General features: G+C 40.4%; 1 pseudogene; it reads left to right on the top strand.

Annotated features, from left to right (window-relative positions):
• The first annotated feature begins 262 nt into the window (after positions 1-262).
• Positions 263-19,303, top strand: LOC139361505 (large ribosomal subunit protein uL23 pseudogene; annotated as a pseudogene).
• The last annotated feature ends 210 nt before the right edge of the window (positions 19,304-19,513 follow it).

Here is a 19,513-nt window from a genome sequence, read left to right as displayed (position 1 = left end):
TTACTGATGTTTCGCCCGTCTCCGCCGCTCCCCTCGCAGCATGCGTCTCTGCGCCTGCGCCGCGACCCTCCCCCCACCCCCACACCGCGCAGGCGTGCGACTCTGCCCTTGCGCCGCGCTGGCCTGCGACTCTGCGCCGGCCTGCGCCGCGCCTGGCGCGCGACTCTGGGCCTGCGCCGCGCCAGCCTCTGACTCTGCGCCTGCGCCAGCCTGCGCCGCGCCTGGCGTGCGACTCTGTGCCTGCGCCTTGCCTGCCTCTGACTCTGCGCCTGCGTCGGCCTGCGCCCGCGCCTGGCGTGCGACTCTGCGCCAGCGCCGGTGCTGTACGTTTGTGAGGGCGGAGCTGAATTCTCCTCAGCCCAGACACTGAGAGCATCGCGAGGGCGGAGCTGTGTTCTCCTCTGCACAGACCTCGGGGGTACCGTGAAGACAGAACAGCGTTCTACCCTGCCCAGACCCTGGCGTGGGGGCACCGCGAGGGCGGAGCTGCGTTGTGCTCAGCACAGACGTTGGCGGCACCGCCTCGCTTTGGGACAACTCGGGGCCGCATCCACAGTGAATAAAATACTTTCTGTTTCTAGCCCTGAATAACGAAGGTCAGAGACTACTTAGAATGGTTCAGTGTGGAAAACGGGAAACCGAAATCCCCTCTGAATCCTGCGCGCAGAGGTTCTCTCCACCCAAGGGTTAGGGTTAGGATTTTAGGGTTAGGGTTTTAGGGCTAGGGCGAGGGCGAGGGTGAGGGTGAGGGTTAGAGGGTTAGAGGTTAGGGGTTAGGGTCAGGGTCAGTTTCGGAGTCGGGGTCGGGTTAGGGGTTAGGGTTGGGGTTGGGTTAGGGTTAGGGTTTGGTTCCATGTTAGGATTAAGATTCGAGTTAGGGTTCGGGTTCTGTTTTGGGTTAGGTTTAGGGTTAGGGTTCGTGTTCGGGTTAGGGTTCAAGCCGTTCTCTTGCCTCAGCGTCCTGAGTAGCTGGGGTTATAGGCACCCACCACCATGCCCAGCTAATTTTTTTATTTTTGGTAGCGACAGGGTTTCACCATGTTTCCCAGGTTTCTCTCGAACTCCTGACATCAAGTAATCCACCTGCCTCCGCCTCCCAAAGTGCTGGGATTACAGGCATGAGCCACCGTGCCCAGCCTTCACTTTCTTCTCTGAGTCAGAGATCTCTAGCAAGATAGCCTTTTCACAACTTTTATTGCAACGGAAGTATTTCAGAACTTGTCAGGTTAAACTGTTAAGGGTATGTCTGTTTTTCTATGATACACTGAATTTAGGAATATATGACTCAGTAATGAAAGTTGATCTGGCATCACCCTTGGCATTTGAGTTCCTAGGTGCAGAAGGGTCTGTTTTTCTGGCATGATCATGTCTTACAGGAATGCAGCACCCCAAGAGGACCCTAGCAATTGGAGAATTTTGTTTACATGACACTAAACCCCAAATAACCTTAAATTCTAAATAAAAGTTCCAAGGGTAATTTGTATAAGGGTCTTGTTTTTTGTTTTTTGTTTTGAGATGGAGTCTCACTCTGTCACCCAGGCTGAAGTGCTGTGGCATGATCTTGGCTCACTGCTACCTCCACCTCCCGAGTTCAAGTGATTCTCCTGCCTTAGCCTCCAAAGTAACTGAAATTACAGGTGCCTGCCACTATGCCCAGCTAATTTTTTGTATTTTTAGTAGAGACCGAGTTTCACCATGTTGGCCAGGTTGGTCTCAAACTCCTGACCTCGTGATTTGCCCGTCCCAGCCTCCCAAAGTGCTGGGATTACAGGCGTGAGCCACTGTACCCAGCCAGTGCCTTGTTTTTAAAGAAAATAAATTATATGACAGGTTTGTTTCATATACATCTATATATATAAACTATACTCGTGAACATTTTACTCAACATTTAAAAATCTTTAAGACCTTTCAATACATAAATCTTACATAACAAAATCTAGCAAAAGTGTATAAAATCTAAACACATTTCTAAAAGAAAGGGTGAGGCTTTCAGGGTGGCTATGCTGTGTTGGATATGGGCAGTGTTCCATCTCTCTTGTGGTTCTGCTTATATGGCAGTTCCAGCTCACAAGAGCCCTCGGAGCCTGTCTGTTGGCCTGCATCCTGTGGCATTTGGCAAGTGAGATCTGTTTAATATAAGGTGTCCATAAAGCCAAGATTATGATATCTAAAAATAATCAACACTAATTCCCCAGAAATTTTGTCTTTTTTGACCAAGCCACTGGTGCAATGTGGAGTCACTGCATTATATGCAAAAAGAATAATGCCGTCACTCCAGAACTGACCCTTGGTGGTGACTCCCCCCTTTATTCTAGGAGATGTTAACATTAGCTATGGCAATGTAAAAACGGTGTTTCTGGACCTCCCGGGTTCACGCCATTCCCCTACCTCAGCCTCCCGAGTAGCTGGGACTACAGGCGCCCGCCACCTCGTCCGGCTGGTTTTTTTGTATTTTTTTAGTAGAGACGGGGTTTCACCGTGTTAGCCAGGATGGTCTCGATCTCCTGACCTCGTGATCCGCCCGTCTTGGCCTCCCAAAGTGCTAGGATTACAGGCTTGAGCCACCGCGCCTGGCCTTGCTCATTTCTTTTATAATAACTAAGTCATATAAATTGAGCTCACAAAAATATTTATATTAATAAAATTATAATTTATCATTTGTAATGTTTGAGTTTTTCTTGTACATTTTTATATAGCAAGAAAAACAGTTTTTACTGTTAAAAATGGTTTTTAAAAAATCAGAGCAAGCCTAAACCCCTTCATTTTATAAATACAATAACCTGAGGCTCTTCATTGCTGGTGACTCACACAGGCACACACTCAGCATTGCTGGATGTAAGCTCAGGATCCAGAATGCATTTGAACAATTCATGCTAAATTAATAAATGCACTTTAATATAGGCCCATATTAATCCCAAAATAACTAAACCTGTGGAATTTGTAAAATAAGATGTTTATGAATGAGGACATGGCATTTTGACTTAGTTCTGATTCCCACCTTTCTGAAAGCAGAATCTACAGTCTATTTTCCCATTGCTAGATTTCAGAGGAGAGCCTGGTGTCACTTACAGCAGACATTGCAGATGCCTCAGCATTTCGGATGAAGACGGTAAAGACCTTCTTTGTTTCAAAAAAACCTTTGTTTTCCAGGGGAGAAAACACAGGTTGGATCTAAACTCAATCCTCCTATTGAAATATTTTAATGACACTGAAAGAGGTTGTTGCATTTGGCAGGTGCAGGTGGAGCTGTGCAGTCCTGCACTGAAGCCCTGCAGTCCTGGCTTCTCAGTGGAGCTAGAGGAGAATTATATTAATGTGTTTGCACTACTTGCTCAATTGTAAAGCATAACAAATATATTTAAGGCATGTTTTTAAAATGAGAATAAAATAGTTTAACAATGTTTATACACCTATTTTAGTTATTACATTCTCTAATCTATTTTTATCCTCACAACCATGGAAGCGCTCCACCATCTCCATTTCAGAAATTAGACAGTAACTGAACAACACTATCTTCTTTTAAAAAACATTTATTTCATTATGAAAGTTTATGGCTTTTGTAATTAATACCTTTTTGTGGTCTGCATTCAATGGGTGTGGGCATCTGCACACTGTCGTGGGTCCACCATTGTGAAATCGCACACAGTGGTCTCACTGCCCTAAACAGCCAAGGCTCTCTGCCCATCCATCCTTTCCTCTCCCCAACCCCTGTCAACCACTGATCATTTTGCTATCTATGTAATTTTCCCTTTTCCAAAATGTCACATAATGCCCACAGCAATGAATGCGAGTTTCTTTTGCTCCACATCCTCACCAGCATTTGCTGTTTTTGGTCTTGTGGATTTTGGCCATTCTAATAGGTATGTAGTGGTATCTTACTGTCGTCTTAATTGGCAATTCCTAATAAGACATTATACAGAGCATCTTTTCATATACTTAATTTCCATCTGCATAAATGTTCAGCTTTTACCCATTTTTAATTGGGTTGTTTGTTTTCTTATTGAGTTTTAAGAGTTCTTTGCATATTTCAGATATGAATCCTTAGATATAGTTTGCAAATATTTTCTCACAGTCTCTGGTTTGTCTTTTTATTCTCTTAACAGTATCTTTCACAAAACTAAAGTTTTTTTATGTTAAAGTTCAAGTTCCCAATATTTTTCTTCGTGAATAATGCTTTTGGTGTTGTATCTAAAAGAATTACCAAATCCGAGGTTATCTAGAGTTTTTCCTTATGTTATCTTCTAGGAGTTTGAAAATTTTGCATTTCATATATTGATCTAATATCTACTTTGCATCAACTTTTGTAAAAGGTGTAAGGTCTGTTTATAGATTCTTTTTTTTTTTTTTTGCACATGGATGTCCATTTGTTCCAGCATCATTTGTTAAAAAGACTCTCCTCTCTCCATTGAATTGCCTTTGCTCCTTTGTCAGAGATCAGCTGGCTGTATTTCAGTCTGTTTCTGGGCTCTTTGTTTTGTTTCACTGACGTATGTGTATATGTCTTCTGTTTTGCCTTCAGTTTAAAAAAATGTAATTGCTACCTCAATTTGCTTATGAATTCTCATTTGTAAACAGAAGAGCGTAAATTAATGCCTGAGTATATTTTAGGGTAGATGTTGCCTTGAATACAATGAGCAGAATGAGTTATAATTTTAAAGTGAATATAAAAATTTGACCATAGTGGTAACAGATTTGCGAACTAGTGATATCAATGACAGAGTCCATTGCAATATTGCTTCATCCTTTGGCTCAGCTCTGCTTCACACCAGGTAACTACCAATCCCTTTTGTGATTAGTTCAAGGATTTCTGTGGGGTGGAAAGTAGAAATACGATATCAGTGGAGGGAGAGAAGGCAGTTTCCCAGACTGGGAGCAGTCAGATCTCCAGTGGGTCCCAACACTGCTCTGTGGCAATATCTAGAGGGTGATGGAAACAGAGACAGGGTGCAAATGAGGTGGGTGCTGGCCCTAGGGTTCCCAGTGTTTCCTGGTTCCCATGGTCTATAAGAAGTCTGAAATGAGACCTTCCGGGCTTTGGGGGGCCCCTGTGGAATTGGAAAATGAGGAAGTGAGCAGTGACAATCTAGACTGATTATTAGAGGTACGTCTCTCATTTTTCAGTAACCAAGGAGCCTTTGATTAGTAGTGAAATTGTGGCACCCCAACAATGGTGGAGTGGAATATCCTGCTACTCTGGAGGGGTGATGGCTCAGGGTCAAGACTGAACTAATTAGAAAAAGAAATGCACTCCAGGAATATCAAGTCCAAAACGAAGCTCTTCAAACCATCTGGGAAGAGAAAACAGCATGACAAGGAAAGGTATATTTGTCTGATCCCAGGAATCAATATAAACATCCATGATAACCCCACCTATTTTTTAAATATATGATTTGGATGAAACAAGAAAAAGAGACTGATTGTTGCTGAGTCCCTGCTGCAGTCCCGACACAGCTGGAGATGCCCTGCTCCCCTGCTCCCCTGCTCCCCTGCTCCCCCGCTCCCCCGCTCCCCCGCTCCCCCGCTCCCCCGCTCCCCCGCTCCCCCGCTCTCCTGCTCTCCTGCTCTCCTGCTCTCTTTATTTTGTTGATGCTCATGAGGACCCTGATGTCTGAGGAAGAAGGTTCCCGTCCAGCTCTGCCCCTGGTGTGTCACGTGCCGGCCTTGTCAACGCACACGAGAACCTGACAGGGTGAGTGTTATAACCCCAATCATAGAAAAGGAAACGTCTCTAAAGTCTTTAGCATCTTGCCCGAGTTCGGACACTTAGCAGAGGCCTGAGTTTAGATGCAGCCCCGTCTTGCTCTTTGACAGCCTCAGCACCACGTACCCTGGGTGACCCACGCAGAGTCACTGACAACCCTCTTGGTTGGCTCATGGCACAGCGTGGAGCGAAATGGCCCACTGACTTTTCCAGACACTTTGACAATTCGTGATATAGTTTATGTGGTCACTCCCAGTGAGTTCTATTGTTCAGTTTAATAGAATACCTAATTCTGTGTTTATTATGAATAAAGGGAGATTTCTTGTGGTTTTTAAGAATATGAAGGATATCTACTTTGTATACAAGTTGGAAGTTCCAATACTATAGGAAGCATAAGTGCAGGTTTTAATGATGGGTCTTTTATAAGACTGAATTCACATCAAACTGAATCAGTAACTCCGGCTGTATGAACAGGGTGAGACATTAAACATTTAATGAAAAGAATTCCTTTCTTAGGTTACAGCAAGGACTAAATATGTCTAATTATCATTCCCGCTAAGAAGATGTATTGTGATATTTGCAGTTAATCACTCATTCAGTTCCAAGGGTATTTATTAATTGTCTGCTCTGGGCATAACAACAATTGGAAGCAGTATGTTCACATGAAAAAAAACTTACCTGAGGCTCTAAGTCACAACTTTCCATGACCAGCACACATTTCTGATTTGAAATACATATCTAAAGCTTCAAATGCATAAATAGATATCCCAATCTAGAACTAAGTTAATAGTTGCTTAGAATTAATTGTTTAAATTATCCTGGGAACCAGAAAGATATGTCTACATGAAACAATAAAGGTTATATTAGAATTAATAAACTTTAGAAGACCATTTTAATCTTAATATATAAGCATACTACCTAGGCACACTGTTTAAATACATCTGCAACCTACTATTTTTAGATTTAGGTAAATCATTAATCCTTAAATTTGGAAGATTCCAGTGTTAGAGCTCTAGACTATGAAACTTGGAAGTTTTTCTAAAATTTTTGAGTTTTTATCCAGAAATACATATTTTCCTGGCACTGAGAACTGCAAGAAATTTCACTTGGAGTCTCCAAATAGTCAGCCATGTGTGATGTCAACATCAGTGTAATAGATACTATCATAAACATCCTGTGACTTTTATTTTTTTTTTATACTTTAAGTTCTGGGATACATGAGCAGAACGTGCAGGTTTGTTACACAGGTATACACGTGCCATGGTGGTTTGCTACACATGTCAACCTTTCATCTATGTTAGGTATTTCTTCTAATGCCATCCTTCCCCTAGGCCCCGACCCTGCAACAGGCCCCCGTGTGTGATGTTCCCCTCCCTGTGTCCATGTGTTCTCATTGTTCAACTCCCACTTATGAGTGAGAACATGCGGTGTTTGCTTTTCTGTTCCTGTGTTAGTTTGCCAAGAATGATGGTTTCCAGCTTCATCATGTCCCTGCAAAGGACATGAACTCATCCTTTTTTATGACTGCATAGTATTCCATGATGTATATGTGCCACATTTTCTTTATTCAGTCTATCATTGATGGGCATTTGGGTTGGTTCCCAGTCTTTGCTATTGTGAATAGTGCTGCAGTAAACATACGTGTGCATGTGTCTTTATAGTAGAATGATTTATAACCCTTTGGGTATATACCCAGTAATGGGATTGCTGGAGCAAATGGTATTTCTGGTTCTAGATCCTTGAGGAATTGCCACACTGTCTTCCACAATGGTTGAACTAATTTACAGTCTCACCAACAGTGTAAAAGTGTTCCTATTTCTCCACATCCTCTCCAGCATCTGTTGTTTCCTGACTTTTTAACGATCGCCATTCTAACTAACATGAGTTGGTATCTCATGGTGGTTTTGATTTGCATTTCTCTAATGACCAGTAATGATGAGCCTTTGTTCATATGTTTCTTGGCCACATAAATGTCTTCTTTTGAGAAGTGTCTGTTCATATCCTTCACCCACTTCTTGATGGTTTTTTTTTCTCCTTGTAAATTTGTTTAAGTTCCTTGTAGATTGTGGATATTAGCCCTTTGTCTGATGGATAGATTGCAAACATTTTCTCCCATTCTGTAGGTTGCCTGTTCACTCTGATGAGAGTTTCTTTTGCTGTGCACAAGCTCTTTCGTTTAATTAGATCCCATTTGTAAATTTTGGCTTTTGTTGTCGTTGCTTTTGGCGTTTTAGTCATGAAGTCTTTGGCCATGCCTATGTCCTGAATGATATTGCCTAGGTTTTCTTCTAGGGTTTTTATGGTTTTAGGTCTTATGTTTAAGTCTTTAATCCATCTTGAGTTAATTTTTGTATAAGGTGTAAGGAAGGGGTCTAGTTTCAGTTTTCTGCATATGGCTAGCCAGTTTTCCCAACACCATTTATTAAATAGGAAATCCTTTCCCCATTGCTTGTTTTTGTCAGGGTAGTCAGGCATCCTAAACTTTAAAATTTAAGAACTTACATTTTTTTTTAAAGTAACTGGCAACTGACAATCATTTAAAAATCCATAACCTAAAAAAAAAATAATTCCTCCTAAGTTTTCAACCAAGAGAAGTGAAAATCTGTTGACACAAAGGTCTGAATATAAGTATTCATAACAACTTTCTTCTTAATAGCCAAATATTTTTAAAATAGTCTATCACTGAAGAGTAGATAAGCTGTAATATATTCCTACAACGGTTACTGCCCAACATAAGAATTACATATACACTGGAAATCACATGGACGTATCTCAAAGGCATTAGAATACCTGAAAGAAACTAGGTATAAGAGAATATTCTATATGATTCCATTTATATCAAATACTTCTTTTTTGAGATAACATCTCACTCTGTCACCAAGGCTGGAGTGCAGTGATATGATCACAGATCACCGCAGCCTTGACTTCCCAGGCTCAGGTGATTCTTCAGCCTCCTGAGTATCTGGGACCAAAGGGGTTGGGACCAAAGGGGTGTGCCACCACACCTGGCTAATTTGTGTGTGTGTGTGTGTGTGTGTGTGTGTGTGTGTGTGTTTTAAGAGATGGGGTTTTGCCATGTTGCCCAGGCTGGTCTCAAGTTCCTGGGCTCAAGTGATCCCCACTTCTCAATCTAGTGCTAGGATTAAAGACCTGAGTCATTGCATGTGGCCTGTATCATATTCTAAGACAAACAAAACTAGAGTGAAAGAAAGCAACTGCCGGAAGCTGTGGTGTGGGGCAGGGGTCACTGACTACAGCAGCATGCAAGAGAATTTTGGGGGTAATGAAATGTATTTTAATGGTACTGTTGTGTACATGACTATATGTATATTTGTCAAAATGCATTGATTTGTACACTTAAAATTACTAAATTTTGTTATATGTAAATTAAACTCAATGAGATAATAAAAAATAAACTTTTGATCCTGAAAAAATACCTACCTACATACAAACTACCTCTGAAACAAACTACTTTTTCAGAATTTCTAATTTAAATATTCAGAAATATGAATGATGATGATGAATTTTAACAAAGCTTACATAATTCAATTCTGTTTTGGATCATGTCTGAGAGGCATATTAGCTGCTGGACTTATTTGGATTTCCTTACCTCCTTTGCATATGAAAAAATAAGAGGTTGAGACAGAAACAAGATATGTAATTTATGTACAATGAAACTTTCTACTGCCCAGGAGATGAGGCTTTCTATTGTCCAATGAATTGTGCCTGGCAGCACAATTCACTGCTTCACAATTCATCGTTCTTTTTACCCTCAGAGCATCCTTGAAATGATTGACTCAACCATGAGAGAAACACTGTAAATATTCTCAGATGCAAACTCACAGTACCAGCTTCACAGAACACCTGCAGGTGCAAATAACTAAAAATCCAGCTCAATTTTACTTTAAATACAAGGGAATTTATTGACTCAGGTGGGTAGTTAAGAAGGAGGCCAGGCTTCAGGGTGAATCTGAGCACAGAAGCTCATGGATGCTACCAGGACTCAGTCTCTTCCCAATTTTCTGCTCTGCCTTCAGTGAAGCCAGAATAATTCTGCATGTGGCAAAATCTCCAGGAACAATTTCTGAGGTTGCATTCTTCACCAAAGAGGGAGCATGAACAAGCACACTCTTGTTCCTAACAACCTAGCGCAACTTGTATTTGACTCTAATTGGAACAACTCAGACCCCGCCCATCCCAAAGTCCATTAGGGGGACCAAGGGAGTGCTGTGTGGCACCTGGCATGAGCCTCAGTTATACACTCACTTTGGAACCAGTAACTGTGACACAGGGTGAGACAGTGCTGGTTAAGTCAACCGGGACCCACCCCACGTTTCAAACCACGTGACTGAATAATTCAGGGCTCTGTTAGGAAGGAGAAAGGGGGATGCTTCTTAAATAGCACCCACCACTCAACTACAATTTAATTTGACAGGAACCCGGAGGCCCTGCCATAGAAATCTCTCACAGTTGCTTGGAATGAGAGCACTCAATACAAAAATCCTATGGTAGCAACCCTATGGCCTCAAGGGCGCCACGCAGTTGGTGTGGAGGGTGGGGCAAGGAGGGTGGGGAAGGGCTCAGGGTCTTCTGAAGATGAAGCCAAAGAACAGATGGCACTGACTTAGCAGAGTGGAAAATGTTTAACCCCAAGAGATTCCTACAGAGGCAGCTAAGCCACACCACAGACTCCTAGAAGGGCTTGTGTTAGGGTTCCCAAGTATCTAGGTAAGCTGAGGAGATGGTGAGGCAGACACAGAGGGTCGGTTCAAAGCACATTGGGAAGACTGATCCCAAGACCCCTCAGTCCACACTGGCAGTCAAATGCTCCTCCCTGACATCAGAAAAAGAAACAATTTATTTTCTTCAGATACTGAAACAGAACTTTTCTAAGCTCCAGGATAATGCTGCTTATGCAAAGACAGTATTTAGTGAAAGCCAATTTACTGAGCAGGGAGATCAGCGGATTCTTTCTCCCTCTTGGCTCCCAGAATGCTGGGATCAGCTTGTAGTCTTAGGAGATTGGCGACCTCTTTTTGGAGAGGATCTGCAGATACCAACATTTTCAGGGTTTCCTCAGGTCCAGGAGTGCCAGGCTCCTGTGGACTCTTCCTTTGGGGAAGCAAAAGAAGACTCCATCTGTACACACAGAATGCATTACTTATATTTTCTTATTTTCTGTTTTCTTGACGCTCTAGCATCTAGTGTATACTGGGAAAAGATTGTCTTTCCCAGGACCAGCCAATTAAACTACCAATTCAGAACCCATACTCCTAACCACCTACTTTATCTAGCTCTGATACTGTAGGAGACAATACCGCCCTTCCTTAATCACCACAGGGTGAGATACTAGACAACTAGAAATGGCCCCTATGCCCCAGAGCCTGCTGAAGCTATTAACGCTGTGCAGCCTAAGCCTGCCTGCCCTACCTGCCCTTGCTGTCCCACAGAGACTACAGCAGAGGATCCTGCCCGTGCCTTCCCCTCTCCTGCCTCTGCCTGGGGCGTCCCTGTGCCTCCTATTTCTAGGGATCTATGAGTTTGAATGGGACAGTCACTTCCATGTCTGCAGGTCTTAACATCCCTGGTTAAAACAAATTCTGAGTACATTTTAAAACATAAGGCTTCCAATGGAATCTTTAAAACCCTTATATGGACAATTTTAAACATATATGTAAATAAACATGAATATAACCAACCCCTGTATATCTATAACCCTTCAGAACAACAAGAAACACATGGGCAATTCTTTTGTATTATGGCTAAAAGGTAGCCATGGACACGAAATGAAGACAGGAAGTCTTTGGAATAAGTGATCCCATCACAATGAATCAATTTTCCATTGGAACATATTTTTACAAAGTCACTGTTTTGAAAATATTTAGCCATGAATTGAAACAGAGTCTGTAAGGTTTTTTTTCCCGGTCTAAGGCGAACAGCATTTTAGAGAATGAACCAGGACACAACTACAGCACAAGAAAAAAGTATGATAATTAAGTTTACACATATGTGTGACTACTCTAACAGAAAACATGTAAAGAGCATTTGATTTATATATCAATCTGTACTGTTTAATTTTTTGTGTCATAAATGCTCTTATTTAAAAAAACAGGACTAGTTAACAGTGTCAATTACTAGTCATTCGTGGTATAAATAATTAAACAAAGAAGTATTCAAAAATTATAACTGTTTTCAATAAAGTTTTATTTTACATCTTTTTTTTACTTACTCAGAAATTGCCCCCCCAAAAATGCAGAGATTTCCCATGTAGCTGCAACCTAGTTTCATCTCTTATTAACATCTTCTATCAGTGTGTCTCACATGGCTTATTAATATCTTACATAATTTGTCATAGTTAATGAACCAATACTGATAGACTATTATTAACTAAAGTTCATATTTCATTTGGATGCCCTTGGTTCTGTCTTACTCTGACCCAGGATCCCATCCAGGATCACGCATGACATGTGGTCATCACGTCCCTGTGGGCTCTTCCTGGCTGTGACAGTGTGTCAGGCTTTCCATGTCATGATGACCTTGATAGTACTGAGGAGGATTGGTCAGGAATTTTGTAGAATGTCCCCCATTGTCACTGCATGTTCTCAAGGTGAACTGTCACCTTTGATGTTCACTTGAATCATTTGGAAGAGCTACTGTTTGTCAGGTTTCTCCACTGTGAAGTTATTTTTCCTCCTTGCCCATACTGCATGTGTTCTTTTGGAGCAAGTCACTGTGCAGAGCCCACACTTACGGAGTGAGGAGTTGGCTCCACATTATTGATGGCTGAGTGTCTACATCAATTACTTGGAATTCTTTTGCAAAGGAGATTTCTATGCAACTCTGTTTTCTTATTCACCTGTGTATACAAATACAGACACCTAGATAATTACTTTCAGCTTTAATTATTATTCAACACTACAATTCATTCCTGTGTTGGCCATCAGTAGCTGTTTTTATTGGCTATTATTTTTCTTTGATATATTTTAATTTTTTTTAGTACTTACTTTCTGATACTTCAAGATTATCCCGACTCCTATATTTACTGTCCCAGTTCTAGTATCAGACATTTCTTCAAAGAGCCTCATTCCTTTCAGAATGGTAGGAAAACTTACATCTGGCTGCCGAATGAGCACATTGTTGAATGAGCACTTGTTCCTCATTAGCAATGCTAGGAAGTATATGTGTGTGTGTAACCTACCTATACACACCTAATTATAAAGTTTTCTATGTAGAACTGTGTGTATCTATATTAAACTAAACATAAGTTTACGTTCAATAGCACATGAATCATTCTAGCCTTCTCCCCTTGCTAATTTGTAACCTCCCACTTCAACAGTGAGAAACCTGGTTACTACCATCTGCGACTTATGTAAGTCATTGTTTTATTCCAGATACAGATACTGTGGTTTTACAATTGTTCACCATTGCTTCTGTTGGAAAGAATTTTATAAAATAGAATCCAGTGATGAAGTATAGTTTGTTTGCCTTCAGCATACGGATTCTATTAATTTTCAAAGTGACTTAGGTCAACACCATTTTCCCTACACCTTCAGTGAGTTTTTTCCTACATTTGTGTCTTAGTCTGTTTTGTGCTTCTGTAACAGAATACCTGAGGCTGGGTAATTTATAAATAAAAAAGGTCCTTTTGGCTCACAATACTGGTGGCTGGAATGTCTGAGATTGGGCAGTTGCATCTGGTGGAGTCTCAGTCTTTTTCACCTCATGGTGGAAAGTGGAAGGGGAGCAAGGGGTGCACCAGAGATCACATAGCAAGAACGAAAGCAAGAGGGAAGCCAAGGAACCCAGACTCTTGTTAACTACCTACTCCTGCAGGAATTAATCCATTCCTGTGAGAGCAGAACTCACTCATCCCCATGGAGAACATTAATCTATTCATGAGGGATCCGTCCCCATGACCCAAACACCTTCCACTAGGCCCCACTGCCCCACACTGCCACATTGGGGGTCAAATTTCAACACGAGTTTTTGCAGGGACAAACCACATCCAAACCACAGTAATTTGTAGCATAGTTAAATTATTTTTCACATGATGTATTCTGTCCTGGGATACTCCACATCCTGAGTAATTTTGTTTAATTTGAATAGAGTTTGATTTACCCATTTGGTTGTAAAATTCTGCGTATTTTGACCAGTGCATTGTGGTAGGTATCCCACTATTAAAGTATCATATGAAATGCTTGAAACCCCCACCCCATGGAGCCAATGGTTTCCCATCTGTGTAGTTTGCTTTCTGCAGTGTCTCATTAAATGAGGTCACACTGTGTGTATTCTCCTCAGACTGTCTTCTTCCACTTAGCAATGTGCATACAAGATTCACTCATGTCTTTGTGTGAGTTGATAGCTTGTTCCTTTCTATGGCTAAATAGTATTCCATTGCATGAATGTACCACAGTTTGGTTATGCATTTTGGGGAGCAAAACCTACCTCTTCTAACTTTGTTCCAGGGTTGGAGACCTTCAAATTAACTGACAATAGATATATTAGTAGGAGAGACAATACTTGGCTTCTTATTCCACAAGTATCATTGTGGGACAAAATTCATCAGATGGCAGGATCCAGTTTACAAAGAGGTAAAAATAGCCCCAAAACAAGAAACAAGACTAGAATCTGATAACCCACAATAACTATAGCTTTCCTTAAAAAAAAAAAAAAATTTTTCAAGACAGGGTCTGGCTCTGTCACCCAGGCTGGAGTGCAAAGGTGCAACAATCTCGGCTCACTGTAACCTCTACCTCCTTGGTGCAAGTGATCCTCCCTCCTCAGCCTCCTGATTAGCTGGGACTACAGGCACATATCATCGTGCCCATCTAATTTTTATATTTTTGGTAGAGACGGGGTTTCCAACATGTTGCCTCGGCTGATCTAGAACTCCTGGCCTCCCAAAGTGCTGGAATTATAGGCATGTGCCACCATGCCCGGCCAAGTTATAGTTTTCCATTGAAACATAAAATTATTCTCTGTAGTAACCATCATTTTTGACCATAATCAAAGTAAGACTATTCTTGTTTTAAATTCAAGTATAGTTTTGTTAGATTTTGCTTGATTATTTACGTAAGTGCAGCAAGAACAGGAGATGAGCACATAGGTGCTTTAAAGTTTCTTTGCTGGAAGTTTTCATACAGAATCTCAGATTTGACTTTTAAAGGCCTCATTCAGGCTAAAAGCCAAGATAAGAACATACTATCAAATTTCAGCTGCAGTCCTTATAGCTTTGTGTGAATTCCTCTCTTCTTGAGTCCCCCCAAATATCCCTAAATTCCTGGGCCTACCAGGAAATGACCTTCTTTACTAACCTGTAACGCTGTGATCCCTGTAATGTAAGTATCAGGCTGACTTTTCTCAGAGTGCTGTTGGGAATGAAGTTTTTGGTGTTCTAAAAAAAAAAAAAAAAAAAAAAGAATTAACATGGGAACAAATAATCTCTTAGCAAGGCGAGCTTTACTTTCTGCAGAAAGGGTGCTACTCAATAGCTGTCCAGCCACAAGAGCACACCGAACAAAGGAGACAGAGTTACTTATAACCTGATGTGTCTACCCTACTGCTGTGTCCAGTTACCATTGGCTGGAATAGGACCTCACATTTTACACTTTACCCAATTGGCTATTAGTTTAAAACTTTCTCAATTAGGTAAGGGGAATAGAACAAAGAAAGAAAAGGAAGTTGCCAGGGATAGTTAAGGAAGCATCTCCAAATAAGGAATGGCATACACTATGGGCTGGGGCTTGTCTAGTTCTGTCCAGGCATGCCGGAGCAAGCTAGGACAACTGATTTGGAACACACACACACACACACACACACACACACACACACACACACAGTGGATAGCAATCTTATAGTAAGAAATTGTGACTTTTTACAATCTTTGAAGAAGAACTTTCCCATTTCTCACAATGTTTTGTAAGCATTGTCTCCATAATAGTCAACCTTACTTCCTTAAAATTGCTGGTCGTAACTGATCTTAGGTACACTTCTAAAATATGATGTTCCAGTAAAAATCTTGATAATATAACCAAATTTTCCAATTATGTCCTGTTATAAGGTGAACAGATTCTTACTGGACTTTTGCTAATAACTATATCATCATGAAAAAAAGAGTATTCAGTAAGAATTTCAAAATTCTGGAGAGATTAGGCAGGGAAAAAAATGTAAACGCTTCATTTCTGTTTACAAAAGTATAATCTACCAAATTGTTGTAAGTTACAGTTAAATTAAGAGAAAGAGATTTCTTAAATTCAGAAACTAGAATATTAAAGAACTAGCAATGCTCTAAAAAGCTATAAAATTATAATCAATTTTCATCAGTTCATTCAGTGCCACGTAATCAATTCCAGTCTTGCTGGATCTTGGGTTAGCAGTCTCATGACCCCATCAATTTCTCCACCAGGCTTCTGGAGATCTTCACTGAGTCAAGTGTATGGTCTTAAAGTTATTTAAGCAATATCATCAGAAGTCTTTAACCAGAGTACCTGTCATACTCTTTTCCATGAGTCTCAGAGGGAGTCCTGTATTGGAGATGAACATTCTGACCTGTAGCTGATCGCAGGAGCTTTCAGGAAAGCATCAGGGAGAAATAATATCTAAATGACAAAGAGTATGAAATGTCTGTGATTATACCACAGTTGACAAGGATATTTGATTTTTTCTGTGGCATACAACATTTATTTATTTATTTATTTAGAAACAGAGTCTCGCTCTGTCACCCAGGCTTGAGTACAATGGCGTGATCTCAGCACACTGCAAGCTCCGCCTCCCAGGTTCACGCCATTCTCCTCCCTCAGCCTCCCGAGTAGCTGTGACTACAGGTGTCTGCCACCACGCCCAGCTAATTTTTTGTATTTTTAGTAGAGATGGGGTTTCACCGTGTTAGCCAGGATGGTCTTGATCTCCTGACCTTGTGATCCACCCACCTCGGCCTCCCAAAGTGCTGGGATTACAGGCATAAGCCACTGCACCCGGCACAACATTTAAAATAATAATTGGAATTATGACTCATAACTCTATACTGGCACATAGCATGGATAAGGAGGACATTGACAAATTTCCAGGAATTTTATATAATTTCTGAAAACAACATTTTACTGATACAAATATAACACAGGGAAGGTTAGATATCTCTTTTTATTTGTATTTTTTGTAAGGTTTTCCTTATAAAAAATACATCCTACTTTACTTGTGAATCATGCCCTACTTTTCTTGCATGCTTTGCATAGAGTTGTTTCTAGTTATTCTATTGCTTCTAGTAGTTTTATTTACACATATTGATTATAATTTTAATACTTAGTAATCTTTTATTTTCCAGAGAAAACTAACAAGTAAACAGTTATAAACTGTCATATATTAGCATTCCATAGTAGGTTAGAAAATGTATGAGTATACCATCTCCCAACATCTACATCTCCCAACATCTACAACATCTACACATACCATCTCCCAACATCTACATGAATAGTTTCCTCATCGTACAATTTCTCATTGTGGTAGACAAAAACATGTTTATTAATGGTCCAAAATATCTTTAGTCTCTCTGTAAAAATAAGAAGCAAAAATTATATAAACTTGAATTATTTATGTTCAGTAAGTAATGTTTTAGTATTGTATCTTATTTATAAATGGTCTAGATATTTAATGCAAATCTTTTACTTAGCTTAACTTTAAGGTTAAAAATTACCAAAAGTATTTTGGAAACTACTATTAAGCAGATTTACAATAAACAAATTATTTTTGAAATAATGTTTTTCGCTTTTCACAAGATGGCACCGAAAGTGAAGAAGGAAGCTCCTGCCCCTCCTAAAGCCAAAGCCAAAGCCAAAGCTTTAAAGGCCAAGAAGGCAGTGTTGAAAGGTGTCCACAGCAACATACAGAAAAGAAGATCCACATGTCATTCACCTTGAGGTGGCCCAAGACACTGCGACTCCGGAGGCAGCCCACATATCCTCGGAAGATCACCCCCAGGAGAAACAAGCTTGACCACTATGCTATCATCAAGTTTCCACTGACCACTGAGTCGGCCATGAAGAAGATAGAAGAAAACAACGTACTTGTGTTCATTGTGGATGTTAAAGCCAGCAAGCACCAGATTAAACAGTCTGTGAAGAAGCTCTGGGACATGGATGTGGCCACAGTCAACATCCTGATTCGACCTGATAAAGAGAAGAAGGCATATGTTCGACTCGCTCCTGATTATGATGCTTTGGATGTTGCAACAAAATTGGGATCATCTAAACCGAGTCCAACTGACTAACTCTAAATATATGTATATCTTTTCACCATAAAAAAGAAATAATGTTTTTCATAAGAATGACAACTTAATTAGAATCAAATTTAAAAGCTTTAAGATTTTACGTTTCTAGTAAGTATAATATTAGCTTATTTGAGTAGAACTCAAGCAGAATAGGAATTTATGTTTGTTTTATATTCGATAGTGGTAACTTTGAAGACATAGTTGTTTTATTACACCAAAAATATTATATTAACCTTATTTAACTAAGTTTTATCCAAATCGTGTTAACTTAAAAAACATTTGACCAGTTCCTATATTTCTAGGAGTTTGGTGAATATTTATTTATAAATGCTTATGTTTTTCCAAGCCAAGTTAGAATAGAACACTTTTAAAGAATTTTATAAATGAATTTTGCAACGCTAACCTGAGTTAAGAAAATATCACATATACATAACACACATTAATAGACATACAAACACAAATAGAGATTTCATAGCTTTCATCCTGAAATTTCAGCCATGAATCAGGCATAAATATTCTGATGGTTAATTTTAGACATCTACTTGATTGGATTAAGAGACACACAGCTGGTAAAACACAATTTCTGGGCATATGTGTGAGGGTATTTCTGGAAGACACTGAGATAACCCTGACCCAATGTAGATGGGCACAGATATGGTTTTGCTGTGTCCCCACTCAGATCTCATCTTGAATTGTAGTTCTTATAATTCCTACATGTCGTGGGAGGGACCCAGTTGGAGGTGATTGAATCATGGTGGTGGTTACTGCCATGCTGTTCTCATGATAGTGAGTGAGTTCTCATGATCTGATGTTTTTATAAGGAGCTTTTCCCATTTGGCTCAGCACTTCTCCTTGTTGCTGCCATGTGAAGAAGCACGTCTTTGCTTCCCCTTCCACCATGGTTGTGAGGCCCCTCCAGCCATGTGGAACTGTCAGCGCATTAAACCTCTTTGTTCTTTATAAATTGCTCAGACTCGGGTATTTCTTCATAGCAGTGTATAAATGGATGAATACAGGCACCATCCAATTGGTTGAGAACACAGATAGAACGAAAAGGAAGAGGAAAGGGGAATTATCTCCTTCTGAAATGGAAACATCCTTCTTCTCCTGCCCTTGACATCAGAACTTTAGGGTCTCAGGCCTTTGGCCTCAGAATGAGAGTTACACCATTGGCTTCCCTCATTCTGAGTCCTTTTGACCTGGACTGAGCCATGCTACGCTTTCCTAGTTCTCCAACTTGGCGATAGGCTATCGTGGAACTTCTCAGCCTCCATAATTATGTGAACCAATTCCCCTAATGAGTCTTCTCTCATCTATCTATCTACATATATCACATTGATTCTGCCTTTCGGGGGAACCCTGACTAATGTGATTACAATAATACAAAATTTACTAGTTTATACAGAAGACTTGGTTTTTGTCTTTGCCCCATTTTTTATTTGTATTATAACTGTGTTTCTGGAAAATGGAACAAGTTTTTACCTTCTTCATATGAGGGCTAAAGCTTTTTTCTCGCTAATAATTTTGGAGATATGTAAGATTTTCTTTTG

The sequence above is a fragment of the Macaca nemestrina genome, unplaced genomic scaffold (genome assembly GCF_043159975.1).
Source record: "Macaca nemestrina isolate mMacNem1 unplaced genomic scaffold, mMacNem.hap1 Scaffold_54, whole genome shotgun sequence".
NCBI lineage: Eukaryota > Metazoa > Chordata > Mammalia > Primates > Cercopithecidae > Macaca > Macaca nemestrina.
Note: the sequence above shows the minus strand (reverse complement) of the source record. Positions and strands in the feature narration are given on the sequence as shown.